The sequence below is a fragment of the Lepeophtheirus salmonis genome, chromosome 5, assembly GCF_016086655.4.
Source record: "Lepeophtheirus salmonis chromosome 5, UVic_Lsal_1.4, whole genome shotgun sequence".
Taxonomy (NCBI): Eukaryota; Metazoa; Arthropoda; class Copepoda; order Siphonostomatoida; family Caligidae; genus Lepeophtheirus; species Lepeophtheirus salmonis.
In genome coordinates this window covers 21,128,479-21,142,174 of record NC_052135.2, presented here as the reverse complement: position 1 = coordinate 21,142,174, position 13,696 = coordinate 21,128,479, and the positions used below count along the sequence as shown (strand labels likewise).

At 28.9% G+C, this 13,696-nt stretch overlaps 1 long non-coding RNA gene across 1 annotated transcript; it reads right to left on the bottom strand.

Moving 5' to 3' along the window:
* Positions 1 to 1,866: 1,866 nt before the first annotated feature.
* LOC121118131 (uncharacterized) lies at positions 1,867 to 9,349 on the bottom strand. The gene is made up of 3 exons (XR_011780424.1): positions 9,300 to 9,349; positions 6,838 to 6,987; positions 1,867 to 4,281 (listed from the first exon to the last, which is right to left on the bottom strand). It is a non-coding gene; the product is annotated as an uncharacterized lncRNA (long non-coding RNA).
* Between the last annotated feature and the right edge of the window lie 4,347 nt (positions 9,350 to 13,696).

Here is a 13,696-nt window from a genome sequence, read left to right as displayed (position 1 = left end):
ATCTAAATATATTAAAAACTTTGATATAAACGGAAAGAAAACTTTAAATTTAGTTGTGATTTTCATTTACTTAGATCAATCTTCATAAATGAAAGAAGGAAATACTTTAAGTTCTTTAAGAATTACGACAAAAGAAGTGAAAGTATCTTTCAGAGAAGTAACGCCCAATTGGCTAACCCTGTAATTGAAAGAGCAACTGGTGAACTACAGGCTAATGTCTTTTGATACAACAGCATCAAATATTGAATTTCATAAAGGAGCGTGTCTTCTTATTGAAAGAGCTTTAGTAAACCCTCTTCTTCGTTTAGCCTGTAGGCATCATATAGGAGAATTACTAATTAAATCTACAAGGCAGACTATTTTTGGTAAGAGTATAAGTCCAGAATATCCGGTGTTACTGGTGATTTTAAAAAAGTGGGGTAAAATAAATAAAACATCTGTGAAAGAAATATATAGGCACAAAAAAAACGTTAGGGAAGCAACCGACCTTGACGTGGTTCTATGGATTTAAACTCACAGGTTGCAAAAATTTGTTCATCCTTATATACTTAACTACATTTTTGTCTCAAAAATGCGAGAAAATTCACCAATTTTAGGCCTTAAATTTCATAGGCTGAGGGCTTGCTGAATTTTACGAGTATTCTTGTAAATGTTTAGTTTAAAGATGGGTTTAGGTAAGCCTTACAATAAAACGGAAGAGGTAACATAATGCAAAAACATTTTGTTCTTTTTAGAAAACCCTCATGTATAGTGTATTACAATTGATATGCTCTTACTATTTTTATACTAAGAAATTCAGTTCTTAACTGGTTGGGGAAGTGTATTCAGGTTGGGTTGTAGCCCAAAATATAGACAAGTGATTCAGCACTTATTTTGTTCTCACCCCCCTAAAAAAAAAAAAAAAAAACTGAGTCCACCCGTCTGGAGAGGTTAAAACAATAGACAAACTAAGACAACTGTGGGTATATGGGAGATGAGCTTACAGGAGGAATTTACAGCGTTTAGAAAAAACCAGCAAAGCCATTAAAAACCAATCAGAGGCCTCTAATAGGCCTGATAATTGGAAAATAATCCCCGACCAGGTCTGATCGGTATGGGTCTTATTATCATATTGGAAAAATTGACCCGACCCGAGAGTCGGGTTTGGATCGGGCTCAATTTTTTTTTTTTTTTTGCACCAATTGTCTATGCCACGGATCACACTTGCTAGTAAATAAGGTTACACTTAAAAAATATGACTTTTTAGCTCTTTTTTAAAGGAGGGAGGCTGTTGAAAATAAATTGCGGGATCCCTTGAATGAAAATCCAGACACTTTTTGAAGCTGCCCGAAAAACCTCATTGGAAGGTATTTTGAGGCTGTTCAAAAGAAATACTTAATAATAAATTTGACAGCATTTTATAACAATTGAGAGCATCATTTTTACAAGTATATTACACCCCTGTAAATTTAAAAACCCTAGGACAGCATGTTTTCCTTGTATTAAACTACACCCTTGAGACTCATTTTAATGTTTTTAGAAACAAAAAGGGATTTATGTATTACTGAGTATTTTGTAGCTTTTTCTACCATAAAAATATTAAATGGATAAATAAAAATTCAAAAAAAAAAAAAAAAAACGGAAACAAAAATGAACGATTGAACGGGAAAAGGGTGAACGGGTACAAGTCTGAGTGTAAGCAATGCCAATGAGTTATAATAGTATCTAGAGGAGAACAAGCTCCAATCACGGAACCTGTTGTGGTGAAAAACATCACCTTTTTTTTAATTCAACTTGTTAAACTCATATGAGCTATAAAGCTAAATTATTTGTCGTAGTTCTAATTTTATATTAATAGCTCGTGGTATATTAAGAAACTCTTCCATTTTGGGGTAATATATTTGAAATTCTAACAAATTGTTTTTGAGCAAAAAATGATGGATTTACTAAAGGTATACAACAAAAAATCAAAGTAGATTTATGTTAAAGGGTTTTCTAAATTCAATTTTCAAAAAATTATTAAACTAATTATTGAAACTGATGAATTTGTGCCTCAAAAATAAAGTTACTAATTTACTTGTCATTATATTTAGATATCTCTTGATTGTGAGGATTTAGGATCTCCACAACAATATTTAATAAATAAATCAAGGATTACACTAAATGCCTATGATGTAATAAAATGTATATAAGAACGATTATTTTAGTATTCATTGACATTAAATAGTAGATTATGTTCCTTGACAATTGTAAAGCATATTAATATGACAATAACAATTAAAATCATTTTCTTATTTATCAATTGTAAATAATGGTAAAATGCAAATATTATTTATGTGCTTCATTGATTTAAGTTTATATTTTTATTTTGTCTTCATTGTTTGGCCTAATAATATATTTGATAATTTATTAATTTACTACGATTTACACTTATATACTTCTAAATATCTAGGTATGTAGTTAAAATGTAAGATTTTGTTTTGACTACCCTCATTGATCAAAGATTTATTCATAAGTGTATGTGCTTCGTTCCAGAATGCCATAGTAGTTACAAGGCATCGAAGTCTCAAAAAATTCAGTATTAATTTTCTTAGAGAGTACGTTCTGTTAATAAAAAATTTCTTAAAAAAAAATTATCTTCAACCAAAAAATCTAAAAGAATATTTCAATAATAATAATATTTTAAAACTAATATTGGAAGACCTATATTTTCTAGAAATTCTTAACGTTGAATCTGATGAAAAGCATATTTTTGATCGATTTATATTTCGGTCAAATTTTCAAGTGCATGACACAACAACTAGTTTCTCAAGTTTATGATAATATTAAAAAAGATATAAAAATAACAAATTAAAACTAAAGAGTTATAAAGATTAAAAATTGAATAGTGGAGATTAAAATGATGATTTATCTTATTGCAACTATAGAATAAATTATCCCCAAAGAAACAAAAACCTTATCCTTCATATTATTCCTAATTCACACGTTTAAAGTGTTTTATCTTTAGACGGTTAAAATAAAAAATAAAAGAAATTATTAACCTGAAAAAATTAAGATCCTGATTTATATTTTTTCCTAATATTGCATAGTTTTGTTTAACTATCTAATAGCTTTTTAATGATGTATTTTACATACCTATTGAAAAATTATATAACTTTAACTGGTATGCTTACAGAATATTTGATTGAGAATAAATCCTGAAAGGAGTTGAGTTCTGTTTAAAGTGGAGGCAATGTTCACATAATTATATATTTTATTATTACTAAGTTTATTTATTGTTTAATTAATGGTAAGTAATATATAATTGTAAATCTCTTTAGGCATGTAATTATCTTTAAATATATTGGTTGTTCAAGAAGATTTTTATTCACCTATCATTGTTTAGGTTTATCAGATATCAACTATCAAAAATTCATCACCATTCTAATTTCTTCATCTTTAAGATCTTATAATTCAGAGTTGGATTGAGTTACAAATCCAATATTTTATTTTTGACTAGAACTACTATCCATGAAACCGCATATTAAATTTGACTAAAATCAGTGTTCGTTTGTGAAAGTTTCTCATGGAATTACCCATATCTGATATGTATTAGCAAAAGTTTTTATTAATATAAATTAAATATTAGAAAATACTACTACGAACTGCTGTCCTTATTTTGTTCACAAATCTTACACAGTTATGTTATTATTATTTATGAGAAAGATGATTTATTTAGATATTTAAGTACGAATATGCAGTATACAATAAATAAAGTCATTATTTCGAGATTAAAATATAATTAAGTTTGTAGACAGTTAACTAATTATTATCAATTAATATTGTATATTTTATAACATTAATTTAATAATTATGTTTATTTTTGCTAAAAAAGAGATATCGTATTCTATTTTCTTAATCTACCTTTTTGTAATAATATGGATAGAAATTAAAATCATTTTTGCGCACTCTAAGTTGAAAATGGTCACTCGGTCTATAGTTATATTTTTTTACTCGTAATTGAAAATTGGTACGGTCTAATGACGGTAGTCCCCAATCATGATGTAGATTTTTAATTGCTTTTCTTACGCGGAGTTGAAAATCATTAGAGAGGGACTTTCTTATTCTCAATTGGAATCCACCATCCCTCAGACTGGATTTGAAATTGACTGGATTGTTATTTTTTGAATTTCTTTTTTGATAAGGATATGATGATGTGTTGTTAATAGGCTGTTGCTGTTGATATAAACCAAATGATGGATTTAATTTATATTTGTCAAATATCTTCGTATTCTCTAAATTAGAATCTAATGTAATAGGTGCCTGTAATAATTAATAAAAACAATTAGATTAGGACACATTTTTTTAATGTACGAAAAGATAAGTAAAATTTTTAGAATATAAAATACATATTACAAAAAAATATTTACTCTTAAATGCTTTTTGTTATTTTTTTGTATAAAAATAATGTTATCAAGTGAAAAACGATTCATAGTAGTGGTTTAAGGAAGGAAAAGGGAATACAGTAAAAACTAGAATGGGCACTTGGTAGAGCTCAAACATTCTCCTACAAATTAACATTGAGTTGAGTTATGTATTTCAATTTCTTCAAAAGTTATACAATATCATACGTTTTTAACGTTTTGTGTGACTTAGATATTTTAAAATTTAATCTGAGTTATGTATATCAATTTTTTCAAAAGTTGTGGGCAACTTTGTGTTTTTGATATTTTATGTGACCTTGACCTCTAAAAACTTAAAAGTATCTTATTGATCACATATACGATCATCCTACAAAGTCTCACCAAAATCAATTTTTAACTTTTTCCGTAATCCAGCTGACAAAGAGACAATCAAACAAACCAAGGTGAAAACATAATCTCGGATCAACTTTATTGATGGAGGTAAATATAATCTAATTGATTTTTGTTGCTCATGTGCAACATAATAAAGCGGCTTAAAATATACATATTTCATCCGTCAACACAAAAGCAAACTAAAATGTATTTTTGTTTTTTGTCAATTTCTATCAAAAAATAACTGTTACTACCCCTTTGGATGCGCCACAAATTGCTCTTGATCTTCACAACTATAGAATTTGAAGGGGATAAATATATATTTGAAAGGCCATAATGGGGACAATTTGAGTCGCTTCAGTCCAATAAGGCTATCTTAACTCATCCCACAAATATGAATGAAAACCCTATAATTGACCTCTATATGTAGACTTTTTGATAGAATGGAAAAATGAACGACGTTTACGTGTTCAGTTTATTTTTTAAATTATGAGTGAAAAAATGTGAACTGGTCTCATTTGCTTATTGTCTATTGGAGAGCTTTTTATAGAAATTTTTTCCCGAAGATTATAACAATTATTTCGTTAATTATGGGTACAATTATTCTTATATCTGAGGTTGCCTAAAATAAAATGAATGTATATTGGAAAAATATCCTTTACTGAGTAAATGGATTATTTTTTATGAAATATATCACATTACATCATTTGCAAATCACTAGACTATGAAATGGTGGTGTATGAAATAGGTATTCTAGGTTAGGTAAGAGTGCAATTTTCTATATACTTATAATTTCTTATTTTTATTAATAAATATTTGATGAAAATATAGATTTTATTTATGACAGGGTCATTAATTGATGGTAAAATCAACCATTTTCGAAGGGATGCTTGTAAGTTAGCAACTTCTTGGGGCTGCAAAGTATCATAAATGCTTTTACTTCATGCAGCAACAGGGTACAGATATTAGGACCAATAAGGTGTTAATAAAGAAGGTTTCCACATTTTAAAATAATATAATAAAATATTACTGGTTTCTCCACTTCTAACCAGATTCAAGTTTGAAGTAGTTTTTACACTATTTACTAAGTTATACATATATAAGGTCCCTATACTCAGAACATAATCAAAGAGTTGTAAAAAAATCGCCAAAAAATAAACATTTGCTATAATTTCTATTTGTTTTTAATTTTTGGGGAAAAAATGTATAGGCCTTAGTCTATGGATAACTTTTATACGGGACTGGGCTGATTTAAATCAGTTTTTTTAATAGTAAAAATAGATTAAAAAAACACAATTTATATAATGAATTTTATGACCTTTTCTTAATTAATTATGATTCGGCTTCAGTAATCAGTTGAAAAGTTTTCTCATTTTCAACAAACACTAGAATATATAACTATAATGTACTAGAAAATCATAAAATAATTGTTAAATACCCTCATAATAACTAGATTTTCAATGTTTAGGATCTTGAAAAAGGCAAACCAAATAAGCCTCAATCGTTTATACATCCAATATACTAATTGCCTATTTAGCGGCTGTTTTGATGTAACTTCATACAAGAACTATAAATGAGCAAAGTGTATAGAAAATGACAGTTTTAAGATTAGAAAAGGATACACGGGGGGTTGGTAATTGGTGCTGACATTTCTCTCTGAATGATAAATTCCTATCTACTTTTGATGCATTTTTTAAGCATAATAGAATAAATGAATATTATTTAAATATAATTATGATACTTTTCCTGCACTAATACTATTTTTAATATAGAAAGTTATCCTACTTATAGCAGTAACTCCTTTCCTCCCCCAAAATCATATAACAGGCAGCTGATATTAACAAAGTAGTACCAATCTTTTTGTTGTGCTCTCCTTGATTCCCATCCCTACAAATAACTATTCAAATTTATCAACAGGCTCATTGAAGATGTAAAGCAAGTTGTAATTTGGTATATTTTCCATGAATATAATACTAAATAAGCATTTTGGTGGTATGCTTCATATTTGCAGCAAAAAAACATTTGACTATTATACTTAGATTAGACTTACGTATATATGAAAACATATCTTATAATTCCTTACCATATGATCAACCATTTCTAGAGGAATAAGTTTGTACGCCATTTCTGAATCTGGTTTAATGTCACTCAATATATCGGCCATCGAGTATTTGACTCCTAATGAGAAAATGGTGAAATAAAGTTGAAATACGAACATCGTTATATTCGTCACCTGTTAATGAAGAAATAATTACTATTAGATATGTAATGTGTCAACGCAAATGCAATCTTAAACAAAAATCAAGAAAATGAGAAAATTCCAATTAAATTTTTTACTTAATATACAACCCAAAATTTCATTGACATATTTGAGTAAATTATAGGCTTATTATTCAAATGTATGCAATGAGCTAAGATATTCTAATAATTTACCTATAGTTAAAAACTTTTATCAAGTTTGAGAGACTTATATTGGTCCCAATATGGCCTTTCAAATAAAATCTATCCTTTTCTCGTTCTTTTAGAGTAACATTCCATTTTGGCCAATTAATGGCGCCTCCAAAGGGTTGTTAAGAGTAATTTTTGATATAAACTGGTGATAGTATGTCAAAGAATACAAATCTAATCCACACTCAATTTTAAGAAATATCCTTTTAGCCTGCTTTTGTGTTGACAAGCCACATATAACGTCTTAATATGCTTATCTAAAGTTAGATATTGTAGTGAACTGAATTCTATATATATATATTATTTGTTATAACCAGTTCAGTCGTTGAAGTGAAGTGAAAGAGAATATACTCAAAAAAGTTACATTTTACCTATAAGTTGCCTTCCTTTTCTTTACATTAATTAATTCATCAATTATAGAACCCTGAATACCCTTTTGTTGTTAATTTGTATACGTAAGAAATCCTTTAATAAAACTTGTATTCACCAAAAGGTTATTCATAAAATGATCTTGACATATCCTTAGACTATGTAACAGTATTCTTATCAATGGTCTAAAGTCCACATTTAAAAATATTATTGATGTTGTAGAAGACGAAAATGACTATTTGCACTTTTCTACTTACATAGGTTTGACATATAGAGCCACATAAAATTTATCAAGTTTTTAAAATATAATTAAGGTTCAATGCCGTATTTCAAAGTGAAATAACTATAAAAATAAAAGTTAAAAACAATTGATAAAAAACTGTAGCCTTTCAAAGACTAATTAATTATTTATTATGTGTCTAATCAAAGAAATCGAATAAAAGTGGAAAAAATCTTCCCCGCTTTTTTTCTTATTTCCTTCATGTAATGGAAAAACTTAAAGAATAAAGCTTACATTACATTAAGCTACATTTTTTTATAATAAACATTACAATATAAAAGACGTCATTACACACCAGAGTAGTGTTTAAAAACAAATTTGTAGAAGTCTAGCAGTGGCTGGAGCGACTGATGTTCTTGTCAGATTTCGCATCTACTCCTAAAGTTTTTGTGAAGAGAATAATTTAAATAAACTCAATGAGTGTGATTGTGTCAAACACTTTGATCGATGGATCTTCGTGGAGTGGGATCCTGAAAAAAGGGATCACATTGTCAGACCATTCTCGTCGTGAATGTTATGACAATACATAAACCTATTATTCATATGGCATTTTCTCTAACAAAGACAATATATATCCTGTAATGTATATTATATGAAAATGTTGCTGAAATTAATCTAATTGAAATCAAGCTTGCCTAACTACATCCTCACACAAATGAATGGGCGCCATAAAAAGGCTAAGGATTTTAATCAATCACACTGTAAATATTAACTTATTTTATCATTACTCATATAATCAACTAATTTAACAATAATAAATGTAGGTGTTAATTCTGTTAAACAATTATATTTAAATAAGTTCTTTTTTGTAATGCTAACTAAAATAATAAGTCCTGTTAATTCTTTAATTCTGCAATGCACAACTTAATTTCAAATTTAAGAAAAATAAAAAGTTCTTTTAAATTTGCCTTAAAACAAAATTTGGTATTTTCCAATAAGAGTCCTTCTAAAAATATAATGATGCATTACTTACTAAAAAAAAAATCCATAAGTATTTCTTTTTATTTAAAAAAACAACAACATTAGAATCGAACCAATAGGATATCAATTGAAAAATTTAAGTTGAAAATTTAAGTTGAAATACCTCCCCTCCACCCATAAAAAAATTCTCACAGCGGTCTTAAGAATAATTACTAATGTTTAAATCTAAAAAACCTATACCGTTCAGGGATAAATATAAATCATATATAAACACCTCATTAATCAGGATAAGGTGAAAAACAGGTCCTAAGGTTGAAGGCAAAAAAATCTGCTAGATATTGTGACCCAAAAAGCTGTCCACAATTTTAAAACAGTTAAATTTCGGTCATTGGTCTAATATCGTATTCTTAACCGTTATATAGGGCCGAATTGGTCTAAAAAAATAAGAAATTTAGACCTAACCGAAGAAAAAATTCTAAAACATAACCATATATTTTTAACAAAGAAGGTAATATTATCCTACTTACCTCTACCTCCGTATTCCCAATATAACAAATATATTAATTTTCATACTGCTCATATTTATAACATTTACATGGAATGGATGTACAACAAAGTTAATAAATCATCTGAAGAGAAGATTAGAAAGTAAGAGAAAAAAATATGTCTTGAAAGTAGTGGTTAAATCAATATATCATAATAGATTATAATTTACAAGATAGGGAGGAATCGACCATAAATTCATATTATGATTATATTTTCTAAGTGTAACACATACCAGGCACTAATGTTGTAATATATTTATATAATTGAAATATTACCCATCTACAGGGTGCCTAAGCTTATTTTACCACCACTTTCTTGCGCTCTCTTAGGCAAACGCAGTCACTTAGGCAGCTGTTTTTTACTTAGCCTGTTTAAACTTGCAACAATTGACAAATTTGTAGTTCAAAATATTTGTAAAAAGTACGGAGCCCTTCTTGTAATCCACGTCAGGAGCGTCAACATAAGAAATGCCCAAACTTTGGGACACAGCGAAACGTTCCTTCCAAAGGTTGGAAGGAAAATGAAGCATGTAAAGGTAATTTAGAGGTAACAGGAAGGTGGACTGAGTCGAAACTGGTTGCATAACAATTTTGGTGACTTCACCTTGCTTGACTTTTGGCCTCTAAACTCGATGGATCTAAATTCGATAGATTTTTTTTTGTCTAGGGTGCAATAGAACGACAAACCAACCAACCCACTTGCAACACCAAAGACGAACTTATCAGTCTGATTAAGAAGGAGTTCTAATATTTGTCAAAGTTCTAATTGACAAAGGGCTGTTTGTGCTTTAGGTCTCGTATAGAGACTTTATTTGAGTCTGCAGGTTATTTTATCTGATTTAAAATAAATCAGAATACATCTAGCTTTAAGAATCTGGTTTTTTTTTTTTTTTTAATTTGATAACTGGTTGGCGAGAAAGTGGAGTTTAAAAAAAATTATTTTTTGCAACGCAGATAGGTTTATATTAATCTAACAAATTTTGTCTATTATTAAAAGGAGTAGTTAGTACCGCTCAAAAAATCTTGATACAGTGCGCTCATTCCTTTAAAAAACTAACGGGAGTGCGCTCACCATCTTAGAAGGGCCATAAAATTGCTCGAATTTTAGCTCATTTATAAAAATTTCTATTACTTTTTATGTTTCTACCTTTAATAACATCAAAAAATTTGATACTTAAAGGAGAATTTTAACGATTGTGAGAAAAGACAGTTGAAGTTATGTCTCAAGATAAGTTAGAATTTTTTTCCCATGTTTTATTTTTAGCTTTCTGCTGTCTTTTGTTGACGAGTTTGAATTTCATGTTGCTGAACACTCTAAGAAGACTGAGACATCGGTTCCCTTAGAAACACCCCCAGCTCTTTCGTGTATGGAGATTATGTTTGAAGATAAATCTTTCTTTTTTGTAAAAGAATTTTCCCTGTAAAATACGCTTTTCTATTATTTTTATACAGTAAATTGGCAAAAGATCTCAAAATCTCACGTAAACATAAGCTTGAGAACTATGTGTTCAAGCTCAAGCTAATTTTCAGGCTTTCCTAAAATTGGCTTAAAATGTCCCTTAAAACAGTGGTTACCAAAAAACTTGTGCCCAAGCCACACCAAAAGACAAATAAAAATTTATTTTTGGAAATCAAAATTAGAATAAAACAACTATGGCCTATTCGTAGATGAAGTAGAGCTTGTGTCAGCGAATCCTGAGTAAGCTTGCGTCCAACTACCAAATGGAATGGAATTCAATCTATTTTTAGAGCACCTGGCCCCAAAAGAGGTTGAGTGTGAAAATCTTGAACAATTTGAGGAAATTACCAATAGTCCCAAGGACAGAATGGTATAAAATTTATTGTGTTGGCTTGTGAGTTTACGTACTAACGTTCGGTGAACTCACAATCCTAGTTTTGTGTTGTATGTTACTTATAATTAGGGATGGGCATCGAGCAAGTCTATGTAAAAAGCAGGAGCGATAATTATTGTACTATTGATTAAAGTTACGGTTTTGGAGGATAGAATATCACATGATTCTACTATTGAAATAAGAATCTTCTTTCAAATTACACTGGAACCGTGAATATAAAAAGTAGAAGAAATTTTCACATTGATGAATACTTTATTTACTTCGTGAAACTCATAAAAAGAACTTTTATATCTCTATATTATAGATGTATTAATATTGAGATTTCCTAAATTTCTACCCTTAAAATCACTAATATGGTATGTTATACAATGAGTAATCAAAAACTAATGGCAAAAACTTTATCTATAGGAATGGATTACTAGTAAATGGATAAGTTAAAGTATTATAGCGTACATTTGAAATGTTAAGTTAAAAAAGTATGGGTAAAATAAAAATCAACTAAAATAACGATTTAATATTACAAAAAATATTAATTAGAAATTTTAATAGAAGTTATACATAGAAAATCAAACAAATTAATAATGACAAATGATGTGATGAAAATACGAAAACTCTTCAGTTATGTTCTCCTCTGTCTTGATCAAAGCCAAATGGAGGCAACCGAAGAATGATGCTTCTCACTTGATCATTCATCTCAAGAGAGCAGATTCGACTCCTTCCTTGCAGAGGAGATTAAAAGATTGCAACATTGAAGAGATCCATTCACGATGAGTAGGGAATTTCAATATTTCACATATAATTATTATTTACTTTATTTGAATTTGTACAAAGCACGGTGTTACATAGAAATATTAACAATTACGAAGTATGAAGTCGTTATTGAAACATTGAAATGGTGAATATTATTAAAATAATTTATAAAAGTAAGTTCACGTATTCATATAATAGTAAGCTAAATAAGTATGAATAAATTATTAAAAAATACAACTAAAGAAACAATTATATTCATTAAAACTAGACTAGCAGCCAATAAGGGGATCCATGCCAAATTTGCATATGCCAATAATTTGCAATCCTAAATTAATTTTGTCAAAAATCTATAAATCAAAAGTTATTTTAACTAAATATAATCAGAGTCAATAACAGTAAATAAGGATTTTATGCAAATATTAGCTATATGCAAGGTTGATAATTTTGGTAAGAATACAAAAGCGTGCGAGGAGAAGAGAAAAAATACTTATGGCATCATTGATTAAATAACATACATCTTCTTCTATCAAGAACGTTATCATTCCCGCCTTTATTATTCAATATTAATATAGTATTAGATGCTAACTGTCGACAGAGAACTGAATAAAATGCCTAAAATAACGTCGCCTTCTGTCTGGATTTCTGAAAATGGAGGGCCAGGAATTTGGAAAATACTTACCGGATGAGAAACAGATGGCTTGTCGGATTTGTCGATATAAATGTGCCTTTAGTCCCCCGTCTAGAATTAAACGCCACTCATTATCCTCATCTCATATCAAGAGTATGAATATTCATCTATAAAATCAAGTTAACGATAAATACAACCAGTCAGACTTTAACTTTGATTTCACATAGATGTTTATTGCATGTCATGTAACCTTATCCATTGCTAATCATCCTACGTTCAAAAAATGTATTGAGAAAAACACGGGTAAATTCTTCCCTTCCCGAGGAACCATCATTAAATTAATGTAGGGTGTTGGTAATTATGTCATTTATAGAAATACCCCCATTGTAAATTGTGAAGTTGAGATAATTTTCAGCATGTTTAGAGTCATCTACACCAAATTACGAAATGGAACTCTGAATTTTGTACCATCTACAAGTAAGTATTCATTTTTTTTTTTTTAAATTTAATCATAAAATATGATTCTAATTATCAAGAATTATGATACACAACTCATTAAATGCCAAAAACAAGTGCTTAAATGGTCACAACAACGGGGATAGTAGCTTTGGATGGTTCGCAACTAGTTTTTCTGAGAATAGTTTCTTCACTTAAAGGCTTGGGTATGATCATTAGGTTTTCCAATATTACATAGTCAATCAATATTACTTTTTTATCACTTAAGGATTAGCTATGGTTGATAAGCTTCAAGAAAAGGTGTTCAGAAAACTCATAAAAGGCAAAAACAACTGCTTAAATGGTCACAACAACAGGGTTAGTAACATTGGGTTATTTCATTATAATTAGCAATTGTGGGTATCCTTCATGATAACAGTACACTGTTATACAAGCATAAATAACGGGGAAATCTTTTTTTATGTCCTTCATAAGGAGTTATATCGCCGGACACTACTACATAATTACATTTTGCACTAAATCTTTACGATGGATTTAATTCTAACATTTTTATATTAGTATATTTATTGTCTATTTTTATGATTTGGATATTTACTTCATTATTAATAATTATTTAGATCTCATCAATATCTATCCTGTACACAATTCTATATAGCAACTTCCATATCAGGATAAAAAGGTGATGATTTTTT